The following is a 6,000-nucleotide window of genomic DNA, read 5'->3' as shown; positions in this document are numbered from 1 at the left end:
TATTGCAAAAGGGCGCAACAATGCGCCTTGTTGCTTCAAGTGAACGAACGGTGCTTCACTGTGACCCGAACCAAGAATTTGAATGTACTTAAATTTCAGGACACGTTCGTTGACTGTGTGACAGTATTGAGGAATAAAGACAAACAGTGAAAGACACGTTTTTTTCCTTTAGAGCTTGGTGAGAAATGTTGAGGCTGAAAGTTGGCTTGGCGTCTTTATTTCAGCGTCAATGGAGCAGATGTAATTCAATAGGAAACGTGGGGAACCATTCTCAAGAACACCCCAAAGTCTGGAAGCCGGGAATTCATTATTGCTGTTATAGGGATCAAATAAACGGTAGAACATGTAAAAGGAAACTAACAAATCGCATGCGGCATGCACATATTTTAATTCTTGATAGCAACATAAATCAGCTGAGTTTGTTAAATGGTCTGTAAGATACAGTGCATTCAGTAAAGAAATCAAATGTGATTAGAGGTTTTGTATTTCTCTGGAGCGCACACACACGCGCCTTATACTAACTGTTATATGAAAGTATTAATGAACCTCTACCGGTTGGTTTATTCGTCCAGGAATCGAAAGATGTTACTGACGAGAGACCAGCTTTTCAGAAGAAAACATATGCCGAATCTTGATTTTCTACAGAGTTCACTTGATATGCTATTGTAAAACCTTTCGACGAATAGATCTGCGTGCTACCAATTTTCAATCGTTCGTCACCCCAGCGACCTTCAGTCCAACTATTTTTAAATTAAAATATTAAAGAGTGTCTTTTTTGCGGCTGTATCTTCCTTCACTCTGCGTTCCATCAGCTATTTCAAATGTCCCTTGTAATATTTGGTTTGTCGTTATCAGTTAAACTCAGCGGCATAAAATTAATTTCTGAAATTCATGTATGTGCGTGAAAATCATTTAAGTTCTGCAAAATACACACACCGTTTAAGTAGATGGTTTCAACGCCATGTGTGCTCGCGCGTGTGTGTGTGTAAGAGAGAGAGAAGAGGGGAGAGAGAGAGAGAGAGGGAGAGAGAGAGAGAGAGAGAGAGAGAGAGCTTCACCCAGGCCTACACATTTTGAGCTAGAATATGATTTAAGACAATGGTTCTTTCTTTGTGAACTGCATACCTTTCTTTTATATAGTCTAGAACTGGCATAATTATCTGGTAAAATGCGGTCTTGATCATTAAATCATGTATATTTACAAAAGAACATGGAAGAAGGAGCTTTGTCTGTATCGTTTATTTTCCGGTATTAAGCCTTCTAAAATTACTGGTGTGCTTTGGTGTTCCAAAAGACTGCACGAATGTTATCTGACCAACAACATTTTAAATTAGGCCTAGTATAGCTTGATTTTAATGCCATTGGTAGGCTGGGCTATATATGTTGTGCAATGACCTATTAATGACGATGTCCGCGTGTTAATTAATGTGCTTGTAAATGAATGAGGTACGGAGACTCATTCTTGTTGGTTTACCATCTTCCACGCACGCGCGCACACGGACACGCCACACACCAAGCATACACACGAAAGCGCGCGCACACAAACATATACACACGCGCAACTCTTTTCTCCCCCCACGTGCCTGTGATTGGTCACTCAGGAGCCTGCTGCTAAAATGACGTCACTGCAGGCGAGAGCTGTCAGAGGAAGCTCTTGGAGAGAAACTAGAGGCTTGGAGGATAGCGAAAGCGACGGATGGACCGAGAGAAAGACAACGAAAACGTAATCAGGGAAGATATGTTGAAAGTAGCGCTAAGGTGACAAAACAAGACATGGGTTATGAGAAAACAGAATTTCTGATTACAGAAGTACAGGAGCAGCTCTTAAAAGCAAGATTTCCCCATCTTGGAAATAAAATGCCTGTAAAACATGGACCACTGGACACAGACGTTGCAGGAATGACAACTGACATCACCTTAAAAAATCATTGCCTTGCCTTGCCCGTGTGTTGTCGCCGAAAACGTTCCTGAAATTGGTTTGGTGCTCATTTCAGATTTCCCCAGATTGATCTGGAGCATTTGAACACATTTCCAACGATGTCAGTGTTTACCACACTGGAATCTTTTATAATTATCCGAGCACGGATGACTGCCTCGTGTGTTTTGGATGACAATAAGGAATACTCTTTTCCTCAAAATGAAAAGTAAGGACCTTTTATTTGCTGATTTATATAATTTTGACGTGTTTGTGTGCAGTAGGCTACACACGCACCTATCTATTGCCTACAGAATGTCGCTTGCCAAATAATGGTATAGCCTACATTTAGAGTTTGTTTAGAAATAGGTCAATGGAATTTAGTTGTCTTGCAAAGTTTATGACATATATGACGCTATACGTATTTTGTAAATAAGCTAGTACAAAAATAAACCATTGCCGTTATGCGAAACCTTTCATGTCTGCAAATCACTGGCCCTGTTCGTGGTGCTCTCGACCATAGCTCTTAGTTGACCCCGAAGCAGTAGCGAAGGCCACGCTCAATAGCTCGCGGTCTTTCCATTCTATATTCCGTCTGCTTTGTCGGAGTCTCAATTCCACGGTCAAGTCCAAGAACTGAAGAGAAAAGGAATGTTAATCACTTCCCCAAACACTTCTAATAGGAGAAGTGAAGCGTGTACAGTCCCAAAGAACCCCGTGGGAGATGCTTTTGTCGTTTTTGTACAGAATCCACTATTGACGTAAATAAATATATGCCTCATATGAAAGAAATAAGTATTTAAGAATTAGACCAGAAGAGATCTTCTCGTCCACGTCTTTGGTATAAAACTTAACGTTTATGATGTTTCAAAGTTCAGTTGAATGTTAGGATGCCTCAATCCAGTTACTTCTCAGTAATCTATTCATAAAATCTGTATTAAATTAGACTGTTTTAAATAGCTTTGCAATAGCTTACAGAATTTTCAGTCAGTCACAGAGCTTTCATTATAAATATTTGTTTGCCAGACAGTTCAAGAATGAAGGCATTTTATCTAACAATAAAGCACGTTCCTTATTGAGTAAGAACTGCATGAATTTGTGTATCTGCTCTTTGACAATTAGACGTACGAGTTGTTTTATACAAATGAAACATACATGCAATTGAATAGCACAGATGAGACGCCATCGACATCTATTGCCATCCAACAATGAGATGACACATAGCCTATATGAGATATGGACACTAAATTTCATCACGACGTACTCATACGCACTTGAATTCTTGGCTAAAACAGAAAATTTAGGCAGGAATGAGATGAAAATACTGGACTAACTAATGTTGACCAACTCTGTCATTCACTGTGGTAATGCTTCAAGATTTTCAGGAGAAATACAGACCTGCTCGTAATATGGGATACGGTCTGTTTCTCGGTCATCCTCTGATTACTTTCAGCAAACTTTTGAAAATTAAACATTTTAATTGCATAACCTATCAGTGAATACAACTGCATATCAGGATGCGATGCTAAAACTAACACCTCTTACACAACCAATGAAGGTCTGTGACCTTGTAATGCATAGGCTAATTCAGGTTGGCTAAATGTAACTTATCTTAATTAAACAGCATGACGTCATACGTAATGTGAAAGGGAAACGTGGGTTCATCAGGGGGTTAGGCAAAACTAAACAAATGTATGAAGTTATTCTAGATTGGAATTTCGAAGTGGCTTATTAAAATCTTCCAAACAAGAATTTTTCTGTATTTTTGGTAATTAATTTCCCTTTTGATGTGATTAATATATTCTATCGGCTGTGAAGCTCTGTGGGACTTAAACGGACTATGCATAAATAAAAGTTATTACAGAATAATATTACATTTTTACTATTTAATATTCATTTTCAGTCATAAAGATGTAGTATTACACTTCTACCTTGATTCAAGAGAGTGAAAATATATAATAATTAATAGTATCATTAAAAGCAACAGCAACATCAAGAACAACAACAACAGCAATATTACTACTACTAATAATAATAATAATGAAGAAGAAGAAGAAGAAGAATTTCAATAAAACAGCAATAGCACATATAGGTTGCCTTCGTTTGAGATTCATAACACCAAATTAATCAAATTTATTTTAAAAGCAATTTTATTATTATTATTATTATTATTATTATTATTATTATTATTATTATTATTATTTGGAGCACAGAAATGCACATACATTCACTTGGGAAAAGCCTTCGTAGGACACACTACAGGTTAGGTTTCCTAGGAGTTCAAACCTGTGCTGTCACTGGTTTAAATGTAATGAACACAAATGTCTTTATTTGTGCAGATTACACCAGCAAATATTTTCCAGTACACAAATATAAATTGGTGATATGTCTGATAGTTATGAGGTCATTAAAATTGCAGGATGCCATTTTATTAATACTACACACTAATTAATTTATATTGGTTGTAGTGGCATATTATATTGTAGACAAAAATTGCCATGAGATTTTAATATTCTCGTACTGGTATGGGATGGCCCTTTGAAATTTTCAATTTGATAATGTGCTTGGTTGTTTAGTGTGAAACCTGAACGAGGTCTGAACACGTGACTGCATTAGCTGCACAGGCAGAAAATAGAAGTGCACCATGCTTCAACATGATTGAGTAAATGGGTAGTTTTAATTCTCAGCTACTATAAGACATCCAGGTCTGTGCTGTTTCGTGTTTATTGTGCTGTGTTTTTTCATTGTTTTTACTTTTTAGTTCAATGTTCGAAAGCCCATTTAGTTGACAGATGATACGTTGAAGCCTGGCCTATAGTGTAAGCGTAATCATTTGGCTTAGACAAATCGCAGTATTAGAAACGTGAAGAATGATAAGGGCCGTGTATGCTTTTTTTGTTTTAGGTCTGTCTGTATTTTATTTTTATTTTTTTTATTTATTTATTTTTAAATCTCAGAATCATTGGGTTCAGATTTTGAAGTAGCCTAAAGTATGTTAATGTGAGATAACTCAAAGAACTGAAAAGGCGGGAAGTGAATTCTGATTTGAATGCGGGGCTTGTTTTGGGCATTTATGTGGTGATGTCACCGGGCGTGGGTTTATTTCAATGAGAATGGACGTTGACAGAGAGAGAGCCCTTTCCCAGCCCCCGAGATACCCTGGCACATGCTCTGCATGCAAATAAGCTCCCCGGTATGACTCTTGCTCAGTAAAACGCTCTGCTCTATAGACTAAAGGCCCACTTTTCAAACTTCTTAGTACAAAGAGCAGCGGATGCACACCTCGGAGTTGGAAGTAATTCATTCAACATTTAACAAATCCTAAATATTTGTTATCCTTTCTCTTCATTTTTTGACGACAGGTGGAGGGTTCAGTCTGCGGTTCACATCCTCTGTTAATTCAAATGGAGAGGGAGTCGGTTGCTATCTTTGGTTATCTAGCTGTATGAGTGTTAATCAGCCGTCATAAAGCTAGATAACCGAAAGTAGAAATGACTTCCAAACCTACCTACTTCAAAGCGAACGGAAGAACAGACCATGGAGAGAAATGTAAAAATAAATAAAAAATCATGAAAATACAGACAGTAAGCATGCGGTTATGTGTGCTATAAAGCAACAGCTAGAGGTAAGTTTCGTAATCACGTCATTTTGTGCTTATATATATATATATATATATATATATATATATATATATATATATATATGTGTGTGTGTGTGTGTGTGTGTGTGCATACATTTTCAACTAGGTACACTCGTTTGGGTCCTGAAGCGGGCGATATATATATATATATATACACACATATATATATATGTATGTATATATGTATATACGAATATGGAGCTTTGTTTTAAATGAAGGCTCGGCTTGCCCCTCTAGAAGGTCAAGTTCTTGATAATTTGATCACTTTTCATGGGTTTTGGCAGTTTCTTTTGTGCCCAGCCGAGTATCTTTGTTGAAAGTGAAGTGGAGCAGAAATTAAGGGGTGGTTTTGAAAAGAGTGTGGGTGGGATTTTACAAGGGCACATCCTTAACGTCCAAACGTGCACAGCACTGGAAGTATCTTCTTTAGCTTGGAGGCCACAGT

General features: G+C 37.5%; 1 long non-coding RNA gene across 1 annotated transcript in view; it reads left to right on the top strand.

Moving 5' to 3' along the window:
- Positions 1-1,665: 1,665 nt before the first annotated feature.
- Positions 1,666-6,000, top strand: part of LOC118228119 — a 28,526-nt gene continuing 24,191 nt past the window's right edge. The window contains exons 1-2 of the long non-coding RNA XR_004765409.1: positions 1,666-2,144; positions 5,278-5,540. This is a non-coding gene — a long non-coding RNA (uncharacterized LOC118228119). The remainder of the gene's footprint in view (positions 2,145-5,277; positions 5,541-6,000) is intronic.

Source organism: Anguilla anguilla, chromosome 5 (assembly GCF_013347855.1).
Source record: "Anguilla anguilla isolate fAngAng1 chromosome 5, fAngAng1.pri, whole genome shotgun sequence".
Classification (NCBI taxonomy): Eukaryota; Metazoa; Chordata; class Actinopteri; order Anguilliformes; family Anguillidae; genus Anguilla; species Anguilla anguilla.
Note: the sequence above shows the minus strand (reverse complement) of the source record. Positions and strands in the feature narration are given on the sequence as shown.